Genomic DNA, 25,308 nt, shown 5'->3' on the forward strand with positions numbered 1-25,308 from the left:
CATGGTGGCCTGATGCGATGGCGGCCTGGAGTCATGGCGGCCTGGAGTCGTGGTGTCTTGGAGTCATGGCGTCCTGGAGTCATGGCAGCCAGTTGACATGCAGCCTTGCAGTTTTCCCATATTGTATGATGGTGTTTTAGTTTCTTTGAGCCGAGCACAAATATTATTCTTATGGTAAAGGGACACTGGCATCATATTTTAACACAGTATTCTAATTCATTACCAGAAATTGTTGTTCTTACTCTCTCTGGGACTTTGCGGTTCCCTCTCACCCCACATCCTGATTTTGCAATCTCCAGAATCTCCTGGATCACTAGGTTCGGTGTTATTAGGTGGTGTAAGGGGTTAGGGTTTAGTCTGTTAGTAAACAAATGGTGAAGGAAATTAGGCTTTAGAATGTCCTTTGCCGACAGGAATCAACATGTTCACCCTAGGAGTGCAGCTGAGCATTCCAGCTAAGGGTTCCTTAGCAGTCAGATGGGAAAGGAGCCATGGTTCTAGTCGCGTTTATCTGTGGCCATTCATGTGCCTCCACAAACGCTGTGTCTCGACCAATTTCTTCAACATGCCCAGTGCTTCATTTATGTCTACAATGATAATATGAATTATGACATCTCATTTTTACACTCACCACTCCATTACCTCATTACCGCAGTATACCCGCTAAACATTTGCTCTACAGTTAGTCCTGCGGTTCAAATCAGGTTTTCCGACTACACAGCAAAGAAGCATTGGCAAAGCCACTACGTCTCACCTTTTGAGAACTTTTGGCTTTGCAAATGACTTTTCGCAATACTATACCGCATCGGCAAGATGTGTGCAGCATGGGCAGAAAACGCCCAAATTAATACTGGACTTGAAATCTAGTTATTCACTGTCATTATGCCACAGTGACTAACATGTTTTTATTCACTGGTGCGAGGTTACTCAAGGAAACAGTTGCTTCCTTGGTTTTCCACTATTTTGTCCGTCTTACCAGAGACCTTTGTAAAGTAGAGGAAGGGCAGGCTGTAGAGTACCGTATTCCTGGGTCTCTAGAAAGCCAAAAGAGGCAGTGGAATAGGGGATTATGGTTTATCTCCAAGGGATTCCCATACTGCCTGACGATTTGACACAGCATTCCCAGACACCATCTCTCTTGTCAGCCATGGGTCTGTGCGGCCCTGCGGCTAACATATGATTTCTTACCATACCTTCCGGTAGAACCACTGCCAGCACAGCGCCTGATCTCCACTCTCGCTTGGCTTTTTCTTTCCCTCCCAGTCTGTGGTAAGAGGAGGAAAAGCCAAGAAGGTTCATTGGGATGATGACAGACACAGATTTTTTGGGATGGAGGGGTACGAAGCCACGTATTAGGTTTTTGGGTGTGGGGTTGTGTGTTGCAGAGGGGCGTGGTGGAGTGTGCAGGCGTCCAAGAGTTTTTTTTCTCTGTATTTGGTGATGTTAGGAAAGTGAGTGAGGAAGACGATTGTGTGTGTGGCTCCCCCATGCCGCCCCTCGTCCTGTGCATCTGAACCAGGGAATCAGCACACTGTTGGGTGGTGCATATGGAGGAGCCATATAACACATACAATTGTTCATGGGTCGCTCTCGGTGACACTGCTCCACCATCTCTGTCGATGATGTCAATTGGAACCCTTCACTGGAAAATAATGCCGTCTCTAATTCTATAGTTCCTTCAGGAAAATTTGCAGCATGTGATCCTATCCATTGCACTGCCAATTGTTAGTAACACCTATTAACTTTCTTGCAGTGTTCGTAACTTTGCCATCTAATATTAGCCGCAATAAAAGTGTGGTTAATATTTAATAAAGATCACATTTCTATTAATGAATACATTTCACGTGCTCCCATTTCATTTAAAGACACATTAGGAAGCCCATTACACTGATTTGTTTAATAGAGTCCAATTTCGTCTTTGTTTAAAAATGAAACCTGGAAAATAATCTATAGCACTTCATGAGATACAAACAATGATATTGAATGTTTTTACTTCATCATAGCCCTCGGCTGCTGTCCTTGATGTTACTACTAGCACTACTCCTACATCTGCTTGTGGTACTGTTAGTAGTTTCACCAGTAGCACTCATAGCAACCTTAAGGACTGAAACAATTACCACCTGTACTCTTAGTATGTCTCTATTACTATTTTATATGATTTATTTATATGATGTATTATATAATGTTTAAAGTTTATTCGCGGTTGTAATAATCCATGTAAACTAGATTAAAAGTATTCCATATTGTTTATAACATCCAAAAACATAAATCCTTTAGACCGATTTCCGACTTCTTTTCTGAATTCAACAGTGAGAAAAAATTATGTCTGATTCTAAGAAACTCAAAAGACTGAAGAGTACACTCTGCAAGAAAATAAGCCATGTTTTAAACTGTCAATTGGTACTCATAAAAATGTATCTGGTTCTAGTAGACTCCTGAAGAGTACATACTACAGGAGAAACACCACGTTGTAAAGTTTCAGTCGATGCTCATAAACAAATTATCTGATTTGAGGAGTCTCCTGAAGAGTACACACCGCAGAAGAAAAAAACACGTTGTAAAGTTTGAGTCGATTCTCATAAATGAATTATGTGGTTCGAGTAGACTCCCAAAGAGTACACACTGCAGAAGAATAAACCATGTTGTAAAGTTTGAGTCGATTCTCATAAACAAATTATCTGGTTCGAGTAGACTCCTGAAGAGTACACACTGCAGAAGAATAAACCACGTTGTAAAGTTTGAGTCGATTCTCATAAACAAATTATCTGGTTCGAGTAGACTCCTGAAGAGTACATACTACAGGAGAAACATCACGTTTTAAAGTTTCAGTCGATGGTCATAAACAAATTATCTGATTTGAGGAGACTCCTGAAGAGTACACACTGCAGAAGAATAAACCACGTTGTAAAGTTTGAGTTTATTCTTATAATCGAATTATCTGGTTAGAGTAGACTCCTGAAGAGTACGTACTACAGGAGAATAAGCCACGTTGTAAAGTTTCAGTCGATTCTCATAAACATATTATCTGATTCAGATAGACTCCTGAAGAATACATACTGCAGGAGAATAAACTAAGTTGTAAAGTGTCAGTTGGTGTTCACAAACAAATTATCTAGTTCAAGTAGGCTCCTGAAGAGTAAATATTACAAGGGAATCAAGTTTCATTCGCCCGAACGATTCCATTTAATAAAAAAAGGCCAAAAATGAACCTGCTTGCATGTGTGCATCGGTGTTCAGCATCTCAATAAATTAAAGGTATCGGGGTTATGCTACCAATAGTTTTGGAGCGAGTACTTACTTATACTGCTAAACTACCATTGCATCTACTACTCACATGACTACTTCAGGATCTGCTAACAGAATTAATAGAGAACCAAATACATTAATTAATATTGGACTCCTAATATATTTCCACAACTGATAGCACTAGTGCATGTCCTACCACTAGTAATAATACAACTGCTACTGCATGCATGTCGACTATGATAGGAAGTGCTCAAACACCTAAACTACCTTCCAGCACTACTACATGCATTACTAACAAAGCTACTTTTAGTCCTGCAACTACCAGTGTTATTTATATTGGTGTCTCTAATAATTTTAAGGCTATTATTAGTATTACTTCCAGAATGTTTATAACTGCCATGCAATAGAGGACCAAAGTATTTGCCAATGTAGGTATGTTGGCACTTCTTGCCAATGTCTCCCTTAAAGATGGTACTGCTGCCTGCCAGTAATTCCTGCAAAATACTGCTGACGCGGGTGACTATTTCAAATGGTACAAAAAATAAAATGTCGTGAACTTTTTGTACCACACAAAAACATCGTTTTCAAGGATGAATCTTTACACACATCACAGAGACAGGTGTGGGAACTCAAATAGCTCCACATATATGGCGAAGCACACCATTCAACAGTCCACACAATCACTTTTATTTTGCAATCAATTTCATTTACAGTACAATTCATAACAGTCTTCTTTATAGGAGCATCAGTCCCCCAAACCACTTAACAGCATCAATGCACAACACCAATCTTACCACATAGAGGCCAAACTCTGCTTGAGAAACAGTTTACATTATTCCATACCACCCATTTAACTGTATACTCAATAGTACAACACATAATCCCACATTAGCCTCACACTTCAGATCACAGTTGTGACAGACCACATACACACCACATGACATAGCACTGCACCAAATAACACAGCCCAATAGTGTACACACCCTTCGCCCAACAACACCTTGCACTATACCACGTGCTGCAGGGTACAGCATACCATTATGTACCACATGGCACTGCACAACTCCACTTCAAACAATAGCACTCCAGCCTCTTCTCACCTAACACCAGAATACACAATACATCACCACTCCATACTACATCACTGCTTCAAAAGATAAATTTTCATCTCACCCAACAAGACCTGCCACCACACCATAGACCACAGCATCACAACATCTCAACATCTAAAGCCTCACCATATCAAGCCGCAACTCACTGTTCCAGACAAGTCCTCTTAGCACCCATCGCCAATATGACTGCACATCACAGAATACAGTACACCATTGCGCAGCACATCCCAATACAACATACTACTTAACACATTTCCCCAAGCTACTTCACTCTCACAACATCAAGTGGTGCAGAATCTTCCCAGCCAATAGTTCACAAGATGCCTCCCAGATAAATCCATACGGTAGAAAGTAACGCACCATCACAATCTACATCACATCAAACCACTCCACAGTATTACCACCCAAGTGGATGTTGAATCACATGACACACCCTTCCATACAACACCACAGCACTCTACATCACACCCTAACTCATCAACTGACATACTGCAGCACACCATGCCAAGTAAAAACACTGCATCACTCCACCCAACACTAGACCACACAATGCTGCATGAGGCAACTCTGCACCAGACAGCAGCAGTCCCACTACTATATCCAACCCCACTTGACAACACACCAAACAACACTAAGCCATTTTACGCTGGGGGGAGAAGCATTTTGTCCTCGGGTCGCGAGTTTAAAATAAAAAAAGTTTTTTTCTTAGCTTACTGATTTTGTAGCAGTTCGTTTTAACGAGAGAGTGAGTGGGTGTTTGTGAAAGCGTCAAATAATTCTGTTCTTCAGTTCCTGCAGTGGTTGCGTCATAGCGGAGCAGGTTTCTGTGGTGTAACAGCGCTGACTGCTTCATTGGGTGTCTGAGAAGGGGGAATTATAATACTTCCATTTCATGACAAGAATTTGAATGTGCAAGCCGCCCCCAAACCATGTTGCTTTATTTCAGAACAGACTGACCTTGTAAAAAGGAAACCAGGGAAAAGTGGAATAATTATTTATTTAACTGTAATGATACATTTCGACGTGTTTTGGTATTTTGGTGTTGAAAACAGGAACTTGACTTCTCACCAGAGACATCTGGGAGTTGCTCCAGGTGCAATGCTCTGACTCGCGGTCACCAATCAACATTGGCTCTGATACTAAATGTGCCAGCCAGTAAGTCCCTCCGCCATACACATATAGGAACGTAATTCCATCGCAAGTTGTTGCCATTTTACATTCCGCAATAAAGACGCAACACCTGTACGTGAATAGGAGGCCGCGACCATTTCAGTATGTATTTGCTCAAATATTAACCGGATGAGTGATACCAACAATTTCTATAATAAATGACAGTATTATGGCGAGTACGACCCTCAGCAGCCTTGACAGAGATATTTCAATTAAGGGTGGTCACAATTGCCCAGATGGCAGGGAGGGGAATTAAATCTCAAAATAATGGTATTTGAGAACCAACCCCCTTCTGCCGAATCAGCGGTTCGGGTATGGTGTCAGACAGGGCCGGTGCTAGGCATGGGCAGTGTGGGCAGCTGCACAGGGCCCCATAGTCAGCCCTCCAACTTGGGGCCCGCACCTGTGCGACAGAGTCAGATCATGGAATGAAAGGTGCCACCGTGCAAGTGCGCCGCCTTAGGAGTACCCTCTCACCTGGCCTCACTGCTATGGTGTAGCATGGGGGAACCCAAGGTGAGGGGTGCCCCCATTCCTAGTTGCAAGGAGCCACATTCCTGAGGTTTGTCCGGCAGTTAGACCTCAACCCCCCCACCCACGCAGACGCGCAGCGTGATGGCTGTTGCCCGGCTGTTTAGCTCCCTGGCAGTATTAACGCTCTCTGGACATAAGCAACACTCACACCTTCAGCCCCTGATGAGCTGTTAAGAGGTGCTTGTAGGTGGCTGAGAGGGAAGGGCTGCAGCTTCTGGAGAAGGAGCATCTATTCAGATGCAAACAGCCCTGAATGCGTCACATCTATGCAATTTAGAGGGGCCTTGCACTTTCCTTTCTGCACAGGGCCCCAATAGTCCTACAACTGGCGATGGTGTCAGCTACACCTACCATTACCCCACAAGAGGGCATTGTTGGTACTGCCTTCCTTCAACTATCGGTTTAGTGCCACCAGATTTTAAGCTGGCACACCACCCATCTTTTTAATTGCTGCATGGTAATGCAAAGTGTACTTAGGCTCTTCTAAGGGTGGGTGGTGAGTTTCCCCACTGTCTGCTTTGCACATGAAAAGACTGAGCTCTCTGCAAACACTTCCTTTAAGAAGGGGTGGGACATGCTTGCCAGTGATACCCGGCACCTGCAATACTAAAGTGTCAAAGTTTAGAACTGACAGGCTTGATGTGGTCTATCCCCAAAGTTTCTGCCTTCTCTTCTCCTCCTTTCTGAAATCCATTTTTGTTGACCCTAGAACTCTCTGCACATATGACTGCTAACCAGTACTAAAGTTCTTGTGCTCACTCCTTTAAACATGGTAGAATTGGCTTACACCCAGTTGGCACATCTAACTCACTTATACGTCCCTCGTAAAGTGGTACTGCTTTATCCAGGACCTGTAAATTGAATGCTACTAGTGAGCCTGCATTACTTATTGTGACACCTACTTAAGTAGCCCTTTAAAACATATCCCAAGCCTGCCATTGCAATCTATGTGCAGTTTTAAACTGCCATTCGACGTGGCAAAATAAACCTTTTGCCAAGCCTAGATCTTCCTTTTTAATGCATATGTCGCCCCAAGAGGAGGCCCTAAACTACCCACAGGCAGTGTGCAGTGTATTTTAAAATTGGGACATGTACATGTACTAGTGAAAAACTCTTAAGTTCGTTTTTCACTACTGCAAGACCTACCTTATAAGTGCTAACTTTTGATAGATAACGGGTAGAAAAATCATGGTTGGTCTCAAAAGAAATATAATTTAAAATCCTCTTTAATGTTAAAGTCGGATTTTAAGTTACAATTGTAAAAAGTCCACTTTTAGAAAGTTTACAATTTCTCGTCCTAATCATTTAGTGCCTGCAGCCTTTGTTCTGGGTCACATGACTGTGATTAGAGTGGTAGTTGGCTTTTGTGTATTCTTCCCAGACGGTGAGACAAAGGGGTACTAGGTGTTGGCAGGATGGACCGCCCTGTCAGGATGGAAGGGGCAGAGCTGTTCCCTGCCTCACTTATAATTCAAAGAGCTGCTTCCTACACTCTCAACTTGACAACAGCATAGTGTCACTTTAGACCTCTTGGAGCCTGTTCAGGGGGAGGAAGGACATTTTCAGAACCAGATGTAGGAAGGTTTCTCCCACTCCAAGGACTGAACCAGGTATAAATATTGGACCCCTGACCAACTCGTCAGTTCACTCCCGGACCTGCGGAGGACATTCAGAAGGACTGCCTTATATTTCAGAGAACTCCCCTGCTGCTTGAGGTCTGCTTTGTACTTTAGATGACTGCCTGCTGCTATCAGAGGTCTGGCCTACTGCTTGAAGCTTGCCTTTGACTCTCAGATGGCTGCTCTGCTGCTTGAGGCCTGCCTTGCTGCTTGAACCCAGGCCTATCAGATAAACTCCAAGGGCTAGTTGGCTGGACTCCTGTTTTGAGCTACAGGAACACAACTAGCTTCAGCAACCTTGAAACAGTCCTGCAATTTAAATTAACATTTTTTTAAACCTCGAATTTCAAAGAATTTGCAAACCTCTCACTTTTTAGGTCTCGCCTAGACGAAAGCAAAAGCGAAAGCTTTTGCTGTCTAGGGCGAGACAACTTATGTAATCACTTTTGGGGGAATGTGGACAGCAGACTGTCACGAGCTTCTCCTGCCGGAGATTTGACCTCGTGAGCGCGCACGCCCAGCCCGGCGCCGTGCACGTCCCCTGCCACAGACACACACATGCACACGCAGGCAGTAAGGGCCACACACACACACAGACACGCGCGCGCGCCCCCCCCCCCCCATACATAGAAGCGCCCCCGGCCGCCGCATACATGAGGCCTCACGCCCCTCCTCTCTATTCGGGACTCACCGGGTCGGCTGGCGCTCGGCGGCGGGCCGGTCTCTCCTTCTCCAGCGGGGGCTCCCTCTTCTGCGCGGGGGCTCCCTCTTCTGCACGGGGCCCCCCCGCCATGGCTGGCACGGCATCTCCGGTCTCCCTCACGACTCGGGAGACCGGAGGACAACAGGCAAAGCTTCCGCAAGGCAGTCGGAGCGGACCCACCTCTTCCCGGCCCCGCCCACAACCAGGCGGCGGGCCGGACATCTTCTTCCGGTGTTTTCCTCCGGGCTGCGGCGGTGATTGTTTTCTCGTCTTATCTTAGTGGGCAAAGTCACATTCTGGAAGGGCGTCTCGGGACCGATCTGGACTAGTCTTTTTTGTCATTTCGTTCTCAAATTCCGAGAGATTCTCTTGTGATCACTGCGCTCACGCATACAACTCAGCTTTTTTCACGTGCAGAAACATAGGAGGCAGGAATGCCTGAAAAGTAAGACAAGCCTTTAAAAACCACTTCTTTTTGAACAAGTAGTGATACACCTGCTTACCAGATGACATCAACGACAGGTCTCCATTTTTTTCAACGGTGTTTTGATTTTTGGCCCGTCAATCACCTCTGTTAAGCCACCACCTGCACGAACAACACTTTGGACGTAGTGCTCCAAGCACACCATCATCGAAGGGCACGCCTAGCGCTGGTGCTCTGCCAGTTTAGCCACTGGGGACTTCGATGCCAGCATAGTGCTCGCGTTGGCTTTACATTGATATCTCGCGTTTTTGTGGATGATTTTCCACCTAGCTTTTCTTTTTTGTTTGAGTTTTGTTTGCTTTTGGGTCCAACTTCAGCCCCTGAACCAGCATTAAATGATTAGCTCCTTAAGGGTGCGTGCGTGCACTTGCGTGTGTTACCGTCCTCATGGGGTTCAAGACTGTCACGGTGAATGTTTGCCAGTCTTTGCTTGTACAACGCATCCTTAAACACTAACACTGGCAGAGCACAGCGGAAACTCTACCCGTCTTAGAATACCATTCATCTCAAGGTGTGGATGACGTCCAGGCTTCGTTTTATGAGCGGAGAACCGGCAACATCACATGGTATTCTCTCTATAATTTGGCGAGGAAAACATTGGATCCGCCATAAAAATGAACTGTTTACAAGACAATATGTACCTCAAGGTGCTATACCACGTAGGTGAGTTTGACTGCAGAGGTCTATTTTAGAGTTTATTATCCAAAACCAGAAACAATGGGGACATCTATCACAACGCTCTTGGCATTTTACTCTTGGTTTGAGTCAAGGTGTTGAAACCGCCAATGCCCACGTACAGCGACAGAGGCATCGGTGCAGATCATTGTGACAAGAATATATCAACCCGAAAAATAAGGTTCTGCTCACAGGTACATGATTGGCTCACTGGTGATGGCGTTAAAAGTATCAAGTCAAAGGTTGTGATCATTTTAGGAACACAATAATAAAACATAGCTCTTCAAACAACTGATCACTGCTTCCAAGCGATGTAATCGTCCAGGTGTGAGACTGAATCAGAAAGGCGTTGTGATCTGACGTTTAACTTGAGACCTGAAGGTTACAGCAGGTGCCCACGACAACCCTTTAACTCGCTGACCCATACTACAGACCACAGCAACTATTAGCCCACCAAGCACAATGCACCTATACCACCACCAATACCACCACCACCAATACTAACAATACCACTAATACCACCACCAATATGACCACCACCAATACCACCAATGTCACCACCACGAATACCAGCACCACCAATACCACCATCAATACCACCACCAACAATACCACTACCACCAGTACAACGACCTCAGCTTCTCTCGCTCACTAGTAATAGCAGGGACCATCCCTCCCTCCATGCCTGCCATAAAGCACAGACTGCCCTGTACCAGGAGGTGATGCCAGGGCCCTACTACAGCTGGAGTGTTTTTTAGTAGGCCAAAGATAGCAATTACATTACGCAATGCCACACTGCACACTCAAATCACGGAAAGGGCAGGAAATAGCCCCACTCCCGCTCTTCCTTCTGAGCCGCGACAGTGTAATCACAGAGCAAATGGTGTTGGAGTACTTTGTTAGTGTTTAGAACTCTGTCATATGTAACTCTCACTTCACACTTTGTGTCTGTGTAATTTACAACACTTACACATCTTCTTCACTGCAATATTTATCACTACTTTGAAGACGTCGCAGGTCGGTCTCTTCCTCTGATATTTACAATCTAACAAGTGGTCGAGTAGGCCCTTTATTGCAAAGCAATAGGTCTCACATTTGTGAGAGTTTAAAGTATTAGTATTGTAATGACAATGCCTTTTATTTATGCTTTAAAACCCAAAAGATAAATAAAAGGCATTGTCATTTACAATGCCAATAGCTCAAACTCGCGTGAATGCGAGACCTATTGCATTGCAAATGCTTGTTTGAAGTGTGCAAAGTCCAGAATTTTGCAGACTTAAATTTAGTGTAGGCAGAGGGTGGTCTGATTTACATCAACAAGTAAGTACTGAAACAGGAAAGACTCAGGCTTGGCTTGTCATTAGGCACTGCAGAAAAAAACACTTAAGATGTAGATAACTGTCTCTTTTGCATGCTGGTTCAAGGTGACTTACCCCTAATGAGTACTACTGTTAAACTGTGAATACACAGAGTTAAATGTTTCAGGCTAGTAGATTCAGCAGTATTCCAATATGCCATTCAATGCATGATCTTTGAAAGTAAAGATCCCACTTGAAAGGGAGACCTGTATAGACCATCTCCACCTACAACCATATGACAGCCACAGATTGACCCAACTTCTACACTGGATAAGAAATAGGGTGGTTCAGTCGTCGGCTAATAGGGACACCCTGACCAAAGTACTCGTAGACATGTTTGTGAATACTCAAAGGCTCATGACCTCTGAAGGTTCCCACATAGTCTAGCGTCTACCCAACCTTTACCACCCTCTGTTTGCCCTTGGTAGTGGAGTTAATCATGCAAAAAAAAAGACATCATACTGGGGCAAGAATATGTATGTGTAAATAGATTTACGGCACAATTTCACCTTTTGTGAATTGCTTTCAATTGTAAATAAAACGATTTGCACATGAAATGTAGATGTGCAAATAGGTCTATGAACCGTGCCCTAAATTTGCATGTTAAAGCTTTGAGACAATACTCTGTCTACTGCTGAGCAAACCAGAGAGTGTGTAAGCTGTAGTGTAGTTCCTATCTTCCCAATAGGCTCTGCGCATTGGAATAATACCTACAGCAGTAAAGGCCTAGGCCAGACGTTAACTAGGTCTACTACTGTCGATACTAGACTTAAAGTTTTGGGTTTGCCAGCGTAGCTCAGAGTTCACTAGAAACTTTCTCGAATGTTCAAGGAGGAATTAACTTCCCTGATTAGACAAGAAGGGATTTAGTTTCTGACAACCATAGAACATGACAACTTTGCTCTCCCCTAATCAAGAGTCAATCTCGAGAGTCGTGTGAACAAAAGGCAAATTATTTTACTCAGTCAGTACGTGCATTCTTAGTCTCATCAGAATGTAGAGAAAAGGAAGAGACGGGCGTGTTCAATAAAAAGGTGTTATTTATTGATCAGTCTCTTTTCTCATACAAGAGAAATGGATCGATATTATTGCAATACTTATAGTTAAGTAAAGTGCATACATTAAAAGCAATAGTATAAAATAATACTGTAAAAACATTGATATGGTTTCTAAGCCATAAGATGTTTTAAAATGAATAAAATATATTATATACACATATACATTTGACTAAACGTACTCAACTGGTGTTTCTAGATACGCCTACCCCGTGTACCTGACCTAAGTCTAATACGTGGGCGGGAATAGATAGTTACAGTTTAAGTCAAGTTTGTTTTTGCCAAGTGAATAACTAAAGAATTCTCTGTGAGGGGTTATTCAGTTCTGTACCTGGAATTTTAGGATGAATGAGGAATGGTATCTCTCTCTCTGGTCTCGATATTCCAGGCTGCCTGCGAGGGCTACCCGGAAACGCCGGTGCTGGATTCTCAGCAGGAGAAAGCAGCGCGTCTCTCAGCGCGTCAGAAAGGCGGGGCTGCGCCAGCGGGGTCTGCTCTGCTCTTCGCTTCGGCAAGTATGGCTGCTCCGTCTCGTCACCACGCGTGTGTTTGCATATGGCAAGATCGGTAATATTTATACCTTTAAGGTGCCGAGATTGACGTAAGGATGGACATAGATACGTCAATAAAGATGTCATACGACTTGCTCGTTAGCACATTCTTTTACTAAAGTTCTCGGTGAAATCAAAACAATGGCCGCAGGGTTTTGCCCAGGTTGTCATAGGTTTGATTTGTTATGAGAACTCCGTATGCCTTATCAGGGGCTGGAGGAATATCGCTTGTCTAATTAGATCGCAAGTGTTATGACCTAATCAGATAAAACGTTCCTGTGCCGTAGTGTGACTGCGTCAGATAACGGTATCTGCATCATGGGGGTTTTCTGCCTCATGGGCTGACTGCTAGTTAACTTGTTGGTTTGTTTAACTAGAATAGGGTCAGGAATAGGGGGATCGATTCAGAACCTATAGGAATACATGACACCCACTCCACGCTAACTATGGACATATTTACTAATCTAGGCATAGTATAACATAGTACAACATACTATAGAGTAGTGTGTATACCTTACCACCCCAAAATACATAAATGCATTTTGAAATTTTCAAATATACTGAAAAAAATTGCAGACATATATATATGGTATGCACTCAAGCTGTAGAAAAATGCCAAAGTAATCGCATTTGTATACATTATTGCTTATTTGGTATATGAGAATTACACATGAAATGGTTTCTTACAGAAAAAAGTTTCGAGACCATTCCATCACAGAATAAAATATCTTTATGAACATGCCAGCGGGCAGCTAATGTCTATAAGCTATCTAAAATTTAGAAACCTTAGTTCTCTAAGAATAGTTCTTACTCTAAGCAGAAGATAGTGTCCCGAAAAATATGCAAAAATATTTGGGGCTGCTGGAAAAACTGCTGTCCGTGAACTGGAGCGAAAATGTTCATGTGACTTTATTTTTAAAGTTGAAGGCCGAATTCAGGGAACGCCGTGTGCGAGCTTGCTCAAAAGTCTCTATTTCTGTTCGGGTGAGAACTTCATATCATTTAGGCTTTCGAAAAAACTGTCAACAGCTTCCTGGGAAAGTTCCACTAACTCGGAAATAGGTGTAATCATGCATTCTTGCGCATGATTGTCTCTATTGACATTCTGATTTGCATTACTGACAGAAGGTCGTACCTGTTCGATGCTGCTTTCATCTTGAACTTCACTACCCATCAATCGTAGTGGTGAAGCTTCCACGAATGCCGTCATCAGGATTGGTAGCCTTTGAGGGCAGCACAAAGCATGAACCTTGATCGGGCTCAACAATGTTTCTGCATCCATCGGCGCATCCGATTGTAGCGTCAGACAGGTGTCTAACACGCATTCTTCTCCGCATAGCAGACACCTCAATACAGGTAAAACACATCTTTGCCACATTGGTCGAAATGATAGAAACCAAGTCATGTTCAGGTCTCTAAGCCGGGAGAGTCCCAGGATTTTTGATATCCGGTCCCGGTATCCAATGGCTAGGATTGTTTCTTCCCTTGTCGCAAGAGTTTTGTCTGTGACATGGGTTGCCATAACGAAAAATAAGGACTAAGAATAGGATTCCTGCAATTAGTCCCAGGATCAGGGGAAGTCCGCCAAAAATCGAATGGACGAAATCTGGAAAAATACCCAGTATGGCTTTGAATGGTGTTAATGCCATCGAAAATACTGTCTTAAATACCTTTGAGACCCCATCGGTATCAGAAATATTTAAGATTTCATTCAGGATTTCCGCGAAATGTACGGGGGAATTAGTTGATAATAATGTATGTATCTCTGCAGTCGTCCTTGCGACTTGTAGATCATACGTTTCTTTTGATGACGAGAGCCTGGTAGGCGTCTGAAGAAGGACTGTTTTCATTCTGCTTAAAGTATCTATTTGAATAGAAGTAATTTTCAAATTGGGCCATGCCCTTGCCTCCCTGTCTGGGAAGGAGCTGGGGAACAATGTGCGTCCACAGCACTTGACCTTCGCAGTAGTAGTTACTAGATAAGGAGTCCCGGGCATAAGACTACAACATCTGCGGTCTACAATAAGAATGTAACTCCCATTATAGAGTCTTTGAAAGAATGGTTCTATTTCTGTTGCAGGTGCGCCTTGCTGGTGACATGAAAGGTTGTATGAATTCCCTTCACAGGCTCCATGCAAACTAATTCCGTTACACAGAAGTGTGCCACTCAGTGACATCGCACAATTGTTGCCACTAAGAAACACTTTCTGTCCTTTATTACTACCACATGCATGTGAATAGGGCAGGTTCCATGTTGTTTTAAGGTACCCCTTTCCCAATTTCTCGTAAATGCCAGCCTGTATATATTTTTGGCAGTATTGAAACCTGAAGGTTGAGATTGGAATATTTATTATCCCATGTATTATCCATTCATTGACAGGTCGTTCTGACATTGTCATTGGTAATCTTTCTAGTTTTTCAATGCTCAAGATTGTATAATCAGCACCCTTTTGCGCCATACTGATTTGTCTATCAGTAAGGTTAAAGATTTGGAATAGTGACGTTGTGTTGATTAAACGCCAAGGCACATAGCCTGAACGCAGATTTTGTAACGTCCAGCCAAGCTGTACAATAGAACGCAATTGTGACTGACCGTGTTGTAATAGCAGTAAGTCTTGCGATAATATATCGATTGCTGACGACACAATGCTGTCCAAAGAAAAAATTCTGGAGGACAGAGTCATTAACCCATTGTCCACTACAGAAAGTGATTTTTCCAAATTAATACGGTCAATTTCCCGTATTCTCTCTGCTGTTTCAATTTGAGTAACCTTCCAGGCCTCATTGTATGCTGCATATACAGAGGCTGCTATGAAACGCTTTTGACGCTGTTTGCGTGGTCCCAAAGTGAAATCACGCAAGTCAGCACCATCAGTAAGTAAAGTTAGGTGTTGCTTAATTTCTGCCAGTGTGGAAGTTTGTAGCCATTGAAGGCATAATTTGCCCACACTGTAGGTGGTTATTATCCCTGGGTGATGTCTTTGAGGATATCTAGGGTCTGGCCTGGTCATTTTGAACCCCTGTGTTTTGTTCAGGAATCTGTCTTGACAGTTATTAGTATCTGTGGGCCAGATCAACCACTGTTTCCAATCAGGATGTGTTCTGTTTTGGTTTAATATATGGTTTACGTCTATCTCTTCATCTGTATCAGAGTTATTGCTAAACATTATTGGCTTTGGAATAGACGGTTTATTTAAATCTTTGATTTTGGCTAAGCCAAGACAGGTGGTCTGTTGAACAGTGTCATTTAAAAATATCATTTGTTCTGGGATCATGCAGGCTCTAAACAAAGCTTCTATACCCTGTACTTGCCATTCTTTTGTACCCCAAACACTTTAATTCAACATTTTTGTCCCAATAATCAAATCCAAAAGTATTCATTTGTTCAAAAAATGAGTCTGAATATAACAATTTTGTGTTGGTTATCATGGTTTTGGTTCCTGTCTTGTTCGACAATTTAAAATAAAATGTTTCAGCATTACTTGTGTTAAAACCTGAAAAATATGAATATTTGTCGTAAATGGTTCTTGAGCTCCCTTTTGGAGGTGTTGCACAATGTTCCCATTGATTATAATTTAAAACGTTTCTAGGTTGTGCAGATCTATGTACAAAGTGGTTACCATAGTGGTTATAGCAATACATACTGTCATAATTTGTAGAACCCTGCAAATAATCATGTTTGGTAAATTTAGCAGACATTACTAAGTCAGACATCATATTATTAATGCTTTCGAAGTCCCAATCATCAGCAAATGAGTTTGGTTTTGCAAAGTCACTCAATGAGATCTTAATTTGGTGTGGATATTTCAGGATCTCGACCGGACCATAAATTTCATAGTCAGTGTTGTCCCAGGCTACCCCACCAGGTATCGGATTGGCTGTGAAGTTGGCTGAAGAAAGTTCTCTTTTCTCGACGTGTGAAGATGTGTGTGGTTTGAGGATCAAGTTGATTTTCTGACTTGCTGTGTCCATTTTAGCATATTTTCCCTCAATGAAGCGTCCCAAAGTTAGTATCATGATGAGCCAAAGTATGAGGATAAATGCACCAAAACCCACCCAAAATTCAATCCATGGAGAAATCAGATATGTTTCTTTCAGTTGTCTCAAAAGTTCCTTAGCTTTGTCTTTAAAGGTTTTTGATGATGGCTGTGTCTTTGATTCGCTGAAGCCCTCAGAGGAATCATCGAAGTTAATGAAGTAGCCGGATGCAGTTCTGTCAATTGTTCCAATTGGTTCAGGATTTCTGTTTCTTGCATTTTCACTTGGTACTTCATTATAGATTGGTGTGTCTCTGCTAAATGTTTTTATTTGGGTATTCAGAGGTCTTAGTTCTATTGCATTGTTGCATAGTCCTTGTTGTTCTTCTGTAGGCGTTTCGAATGTGATGAGCCTCTTCGTTAGGACCTCTGTACTGGTAGCAAACCTTGGTGTTCTGCTACTTATTGGGAGTCCACTTGGCCTACTGTTTGTTATCGGCCACATGTTGTGGTTTTACCAGGTCGATGGATACAACTCGGTTCTCCTTTTTACCAGCAAGTGGCGGTAGTACAACTGATCTTGTCCCGTTGACAGACAAGACAGGAACTGCTTTTCTGTAAGAAGGCCCAAATTCCTTCTTTACCGCGATCTTTTCCCTGACTAGATCCCCGACTTTTGGAATCCAGACAGGTCTTGCTGGGACAGGTGGTGGTTCTTCAGTGGTTGTTGGCTGTTGTTTCAACTTTATGTTGCTCAGGTCTTTTCTTGTTTTGTTTAAGTCCTGCAAAATAGCCAAACGGTCTTTGATATCAAAGGTTTTTTCTTTCACCACTGAAGTCTGACTATCAATGTCAGAGATCATCATCCTAGTTCCAAATAATAATTCGTACGCACTGAATCCCTTCAGAGAATTTCTTGGCAAGTTATTGAGACTACGTTGGACACTTATTAGATGTTTGACCCACCCAGCTCCCGAACCTAATATCCTTTCCGCTATAGATTGCTTTATGCCTTGGTTTTTTCTTTACACCATCCCGTACCCTCAGGAAGGAAGTGAGAAGATTCCCGCTGGGCTATGCTCATTTGGTCATGTTTCCCCTCAGGCTTGAGGGCTAGAGTGGAGACAATGGTCAAACGTAGCATGCTCTTAGCGTATATGCCATTTAGACTCGCAAATCTTTGTATAACAGTCCGGACGTCAGCCGAGTGCTGGTGATCTACATTATAAGTGGAACTAGCCTGTATATGTTAATCGCAACCCTTCCTTTTTACTCCTGATTTTTTCTGGAGTAGAACGACGAGGTATTAAACTGTTTCTTTCCCCACTGCGATCTCTGTTGCAGTTTGGGCAGTTTTTTACAAACATGGTATGACGCAGGCTCATGCCTGGCCACCAGTACCTTGATTGTAATTCTTCCAGAGAATCTTTTAGTTTAAGGTGTCTGAGACCCTCGCCCATATGTGCATCTGCGATTAACAAGTTTCTCCTGTCCATGTTTGGAATCACTCTATCCCCCACTCCAGGGATTCGAGCAAAAGGGACGGAGTTTGCATCGATTATGTATGTATAATTGAGTGGATAGTTGATCGGTAACGCTGAGCAGTCGCCTTTTGATGACGTTTTCACCGCAAGCACTGTTTCACCGTCAATGTATTTTAATGTACGCTTTTTTCGAACTACGGGAGCCGATTTAGTGGCTGCCGCTGCGGCTGTTTCAGCCAATGAATTCCCTACAACGTGAACGCCATCACACTGATGACTCAGTGAGTGAGTCACGTGAGTCTTTGGTAGTTCTTTTTGTAAAAGAGCTATTTGTTCCCAGAGCAGTTTCTGCTTTATTGGTGCATCTGTGTCATCTTTGTAACCTTTTTGAATCCATGTCTGCAAATCGCTGTTATATGATTTGACGCAGTAATATGAATCTGACACTATAAGTGTCGGGAATTCGCGATCCGCATTATCTAGCGCCATTTTTAAAGCTAATATTTCAGTTTGTTGTTCTGAATTACTTTCTACTGAGTGTGTCTTTGTTAATAGAGGTTTTAGTTTACCTCCGCGCCACACTTCTTTTGTAATCTCACATGTGGGGTTGTATGCTTGTTCTCCCCAAACGGAGGGTTGAGCATGTCCGTCTGTATAGATTACACAGGCGTAATGTCGTAAAGGCAGAATGTCGATTGGCAGAGGATATGTTTCTTCATATTCTAGATTTTTTAATTCTTCTAGTTCTTAGAAAATTGTCAACCAGGCTATACTTGATAATTCATATCCTACGTACAAGACTGTTAGATGGGCAATTCTGGATTTTTTAAAATTGAATTTGTAACCCTCTGCTGCGAACCCAAGTATTATGGTGTTCACTCTCTTCAAGTGAGTCTCCAAGTCATCATCTGTTAAGTAAATGTCATCGACATAAGATAATGCTTCATCATCATATAGTTGTAGTAATTCTGTTACTCTCGCTGAGAATACCCCCGGACTGTTCTTGTACCCCTGGGCTAACCGACAGAATTGTTTTTGAGTGCCATTTACTGAGAATGCAGTTAAATATCTGCTCTCTGGTGCTATGTTTTGACAAAAGAATCCATTAGAGATGTCTAAGGTTGTTTTGTATTTTTTGCGCACTATGTTATTCATTAGTGCAGCACTGTGTGAGTTTTGCACTGCAAAAGTTTTGCAACATGTGTTAAGGTGTCGGTAATCCAAAACTAGACGATATGAATTGTCTGGTTTGGAGACCGGAAACAAAGGGTTGTTCATTTGTGAGGTGCAAGTTTCAATCACCCCCTGGTATTCTAGCTGATCTAGTATTTCATTTACCTGTTTTTTAGCTTCTTGCTTAATTGGGTACTGCCTTTGTGCAGTAGGTTGTGATTTTAACTGGATTTTGTGAGGAGGAGAATCCTCATCCCATCCTACATGATTTTTATATAAAGCAGGTGCTAGAGCCATTGCCCACTTTCTAGCAAGTGTGTATTTATTATGAATTGGAATTTGATTTGAGAAGGCAGGCATAATTACTTCTTCGCCATGAGGGCACTCCCTGACAAACTCTGGTGGCCAGTCTTTTTCAGCTAGAAGGATGTCATAACCCTTGGAGAGGTTATCTCAAAATAGTCCCCTTATTTTCCTAGTCTTATCTCCCTCTATACGTAATGTTATCTCGTATATCTTGTGAGGTTTGCTAACCCTGGTGTCTGCAGTTTCCACTTGAAGATATTCATTCGTGTCCACTGTCTCCAGATGATTCATAAGGACTTTGCGAGCTATGCTCACTTCTGCTGCGCTGTCTAGCATTGTCTGAGCCCACTCTCCGTTTTTCAGTTGTGTCCTCAGTATTCTCGGCATTGTTAACTAACTTGATACTGGCTACCTTCTTTTTTGGAAATTGTAATTTCTTTTTTAGTTGAGCAGGTTCCTTGTCTTTGGACTTGGCGTGCTCTTCTCTTTGTTCTGATCGTCCTCTTCTTTCCGATTTCTGCGAGGAAGTCTGAAAAGATTGAGAGGGACGCGTATCAATGTCTTGATATCTATCAGGTTTTTTTATATTATCCCTATTTCTAAGGTTATATCTTTTCCCAGAGGGGTCACTCTGGGGTGACCTGTGTCTTTGGTTCGGAGATTTCTCTCTTCGCCTAGGAGACCTTCCTCTGGACTGGAATTTCTTTTCTTTAGGATTGGATTGTTTGTTTCCATCCCAGTTCTTTTTTGGTGAATTATTATTAAAAAATATTTTTTCTGGACTTTCAGTCAGTTGCGGTTTTACTGGTATTCCACCTAAACTATTTCTACCTAGTTCCTCATAGGATTTTTCTATGATTCTGGCAATTTCAGCTGGTTGGTCTGCTATATCTGTCTCTTTTAACCTCTGGCGGATCGCCACGTTGGCTGCTTCACCTTTTATGTTGGCTAATAATATAGCCGAGACCTGCTTGAAGTCTTTCAGTAATTTCATACCAAGAGTTAAAGCGGGTTCTGGACCGTATTCGTCTTGAATTTGTTTTAGCACATCTGGTATCACCGAAATGGATGGAACACCGTGCGTTTTTGTGTAGATGGAATCAAAGACTGTACCCCAAGTGTCACAGTCCTCTATGTGTGGTGCGATTCCCATTGGGAGACAGATAGTCAGAATCCTGTGTTTTTCTAGCGGGGTGGTGTCAGGAAACACCGCCTCTATTTGGGTAATTTTCTGTGCCAACCAGAATGGTATTTGTTCCCGTTTAGCCGGTACTTTACCTAGGCAGGATTGGATGTTCTGTGGTGTAATTTTATTTGTGTTCCCCTGGTGAGGGGTCAGCTGTGGAAGTTTAATCGCTGGCTGAATTGTTGAAGTCCGCATCACATACTGAACTAATTGTCTATGAATTTTTATTAATTGTTTTAGCTGTGTTAACAGCTCTGCTGCAGACATCCCATTGATGTCTGGATGTGGTGTGTATCCGGCTAGGACCGGCCACGTTGCTCCTGGTTTACCTAAGGGACCGAGCCTGGTGATGTGATTATTATGTTTTAGGGCGCCATCAAATAAGAGCAAATGCTCTTGGAATTTGAGTGGTACTTTCACCTCCTCGAAAGGAGTGTACTCATTAGGAGGTTCCTCTATTTTGTAATAGTGGAAGTACTTTGTTACAGCATTTGCTGCTGGAAAATGTATCCATGAATAATATACCTCTGTCTGCCGATATTCGTGTGCCTCAATTACAAATATGACTGTGCCACCTCTAGGTGTCAGTCCATTTTCTATAAGTTTCAAGGTTATAAATTTTCTTTTAATGACCGGGATGAGTATTATATCCGGGTCTGCATTTTGTAGTGCAGTATCAGCTTCTGCTATGTCAGCTGCTAATCTAACTGCCTCTCTTTCTTCATCACTGTCTGTCATTTTACTGACCGGATGGTTATTTTGTTTGTTTGCAGATCAGGTTTTTTATGGAAACAAAGATTAGATGCACAATATTTTGGAACTGTTTATCCTTCAACGTTGACTATACCAAGAACCATACATAGGAGTTCCCTCCTGCGAGGTCTGGCGGATATAACCTTTCACCCACTCCAGACGTCTTTGGAGTATTTGGGAAAAGGGGTCTGAGTGAGAAAGCACGACTGAGTTACTCTAAATGTCTTACGTTAGTTTTATCGCCCTTTCCAAACGCGTTGTGCGCCATGTAGTGTAGTTCCTATCTTCCCAATAGGCTCTGCGCATTGGAATAATACCTACAGCAGTAAAGGCCTAGGCCAGACGTTAACTAGGTCTACTACTGTCGATACTAGACATAAAGTTTTGGGTTTGCCAGCGTAGCTCAGAGTTCACTAGAAACTTTCTCGAATGTTCAAGGAGGAATTAACTTCCCTGATTAGACAAGAAGGGATTTAGTTTCTGACAACCATTGAACATGACAACTTTGCTCTCCCCTAATCAAGAGTCAATCTCGAGAGTCGTGTGAACAAAAGGCAAATTATTTTACTCAGTCAGTACGTGCATTCTTAGTCTCATCAGAATGTAGAGAAAAGGAAGAGACGGGCGTGTTCAATAAAAAGGTGTTATTTATTGATCAGTCTCTTTTCTCATACAAGAGAAATGGATCGATATTATTGCAATACTTATAGTTAAGTAAAGTGCATACATTAAAAGCAATAGTATAAAATAATACTGTAAAAACATTGATATGGTTTCTAAGCCATAAGATGTTTTAAAATGAATAAAATATATTATATACACATATACATTTGACTAAACGTACTCAACTGGTGTTTCTAGATACGCCTACCCCGTGTACCTGACCTAAGTCTAATACGTGGGCGGGAATAGATAGTTACAGTTTAAGTCAAGTTTGTTTTTGCCAAGTGAATAACTAAAGAATTCTCTGTGAGGGGTTATTCAGTTCTGTACCTGGAATTTTAGGATGAATGAGGAATGGTATCTCTCTCTCTGGTCTCGATATTCCAGGCTGCCTGCGAGGGCTACCCGGAAACGCCGGTGCTGGATTCTCGGCAGGAGAAAGCAGCGCGTCTCTCAGCGCGTCAGAAAGGCGGGGCTGCGCCAGCGGGGTCTGCTCTGCTCTTCGCTTCGGCAAGTATGGCTGCTCCGTCTCGTCACCACGCGTGTGTTTGCATATGGCAAGATCGGTAATATTTATACCTTTAAGGTGCCGAGATTGACGTAAGGATGGACATAGATACGTCAATAAAGATGTCATACGACTTGCTCGTTAGCACATTCTTTTACTAAAGTTCTCGGTGAAATCAAAACAATGGCCGCAGGGTTTTGCCCAGGTTGTCATAGGTTTGATTTGTTATGAGAACTCCGTATGCCTTATCAGGGGCTGGAGGAATATCGCTTGTCTAATTAGATCGCAAGTGTTATGACCTAATCAGATAACACGTTCCTGTGCCGTAGTGTGACTGCGTCAGATAACGGTATCTGCATCATGGGGGTTTTCTGCCTCATGGGCTGACTGCTAGTTAACTTGTTGGTTTGTTTAACTAGAATAGGGTCAGGAATAGGGGGATCGATTCAGAACCTATAGGAATACATGATAAAGCAGCCACTATGGCTGTTCAATTAGGTAAGTATCTCATTATGTTAGGCTTGGGCACTGAGTCCCGGGGACGGCTGCTCCCTTATGGCGGAGGAGCGTCGCCCCACTGCTGGAACTAGAAAGGCCCATGTAAAATAAAATCATAATAAAGCAAAACTGCTTTTTTATCACTTTTTCTACCCCTGAGCCGCAGCCAAGTCTTGATGGCGGGCCATCCTCTGAGGGACAGCAGCAGGAGGAGTGGTGGGCACAGGACCCTACAAGTGCGCATGTCGGTTTGGCCGGCTGTCTTAGGATGGTCAAACCGTTATGTGCACTTGGATATCTCTAGTCTGTGGCTAAAGGAGGCTTCCCCGCACCAGCCAAGCACATGAATGGGGAGAGCACCCGCAGTGGTGCAGAAACTATTCGGGCGCTGAGCACCACAAAGTAAGGAAACAGAAATGGAGCGGAAAAAACAAAAGGACAAGAAATAGTTTAAGAGTGGCACTAGCCTGGTTTGCAGAGAGCAAAAAACACAGACCAGGACGTGGGGGGAGGTGCTTTTAAGTCCATGTAGGCGGAGCTATCTCATGTTGTGCCGACTGGGATGAGGTGGACCATAGGGGGTAATGGAAGTTTCTCCGACTTCTGTAGAAAGTGCTAAATGCATCGGTGAAGCTGCCTTTGGATTTTTCTCTGTCATAATATAGTGGCATGGATGAAATTTCACTGGTGAATTTTCTAGAAATTGGGATATTTCATTACTACTTATGTCTAGATCAAGCCCTAAGTGTTTCGGCGCACTGTTTGAGTGATGCCATCCTGGCTATGGTGTATGAAAAGTCATCTCACAGTTCCACTTTAACTAGGTCACCATACACCCCGAGAGAGGAAAACAGGATGCAATAGTCTGCAAATAGAGGTCTGTGTGTTTTAATGTAACTGCCACTAAATTCTTCAAAGGGCCCTGGATTGTCATATTCCTGAACATAGCTCTGATGAACACAGGGAAGGAAATTAGTAAGAGTTGCAGTGTCCTCAGCAGTGACTAGACAATAATTTCTCCCACTACAAACAGCATATTACATGAAAATGAAAAGCCAAGACACCATGTCCGTTTTTGAGTTCTCAAAACAAGGAGTAGAGGGGTGGAAATATAGAAGTTTTATGTGGGGAGGAAACCATTCTCCTCTCTGAGCAGGGGCTAGTAGAAACTGAACTGTGCAAGGACAATTTAAGCATGACCTTTCAATGTACAGAAGAGGGACTGAGGGTGCAGTGCCTATGCCTGTTACTTGAGGGCGCTCTCCTTTAATGTGCCACATAATTCAGTGTGGTGTCCTGGAGGCTCAGACTCTTGAATAGGATTGTAAACTCAGAAGCACAGGGCAGGAAGCGAACAGGAGGTGCAGGGGTTAGTGCTCTAACCAGAGTACAGTTTCCTTTCGTATTAAACAAGCGACAAATGTTACAGTGATAGCCAAAAATGGTCTTCACTCAGCGCAGGGATCTAAGCATGTGGTTTGCACGGGTATTTGCAGAACATAAAGCTGGCCCGGAAGCAATGGATTTCAGTACTGCATGGGCGAGGGACTAAAAGGAGGGGCACAATTCGAGATTTTGTGCAGTGACCAGAGTCGAGAGACCATAGATGGTTCAGTCCAAAGAGAGTGGGGCTGGGTTCAGAAAAGAGTGTGTGGCTGGGTTCAGAAAAGAGAGTGGGGCTGGGTTCAGCAAAAAGAGTGGGGCTGGGTTCAGCAAAAAGAGTGGGGCTGGGTTCAGCAAAGAGAGTGGGACTGGGTTCAGCAAAGTGAGTGGGACTGGGTTCAGCAAAGTGAGTGGGGTTGGGTTCCGCAAAGTGAGTGGGGTTGGGTTCAGCAAAATGAGTGAGACTGAGTTCAGCAAAATGAGTGGTACTGAGTTCAGCAAAGAGAGTGAGGTTGGGTTCAGCAAAATGCGTGGGACTGGGTTCAGCAAAGTGAGTGGGACTGGGTTCAGCAAAGTAAGTGGTCTGGATTCAGCAAAGCGGGTTGGGTTGGGTCCAGCAAAGAGAGTGGGACTGGGTTCAGCAAAGTAAATGGGACTGGGTTCAGCAAAGTGAGTGGGGTTGTGTTCAGCAAAGTGAGTGGGGTTGGGTTAAGCAAAGTGAGTGGGACTGGGTTCAGCAAAGTGAGTGGAACTGGGTCCAGCAAAAAGATTGGGACTGGGTTCAGCAAAGTGAGTGGGACTGGGTTCAGGAAAGAGAGTGAGGTTGGGTTAAGCAAAGTGAGTGGGACTGGGTTCAGCAAAGAGAGTGGG

General features: G+C 43.2%; 1 protein-coding gene across 2 annotated transcripts in view; it reads left to right on the forward strand.

The window, feature by feature from the left end:
- SLC9A7 (solute carrier family 9 member A7) overlaps positions 1 to 25,308 on the forward strand; it is a 522,426-nt gene that overhangs the window by 392,337 nt on the left and 104,781 nt on the right. The window lies entirely within an intron of this gene.

This window comes from Lissotriton helveticus, chromosome 8 (assembly GCF_964261635.1).
Source record: "Lissotriton helveticus chromosome 8, aLisHel1.1, whole genome shotgun sequence".
NCBI lineage: Eukaryota > Metazoa > Chordata > Amphibia > Caudata > Salamandridae > Lissotriton > Lissotriton helveticus.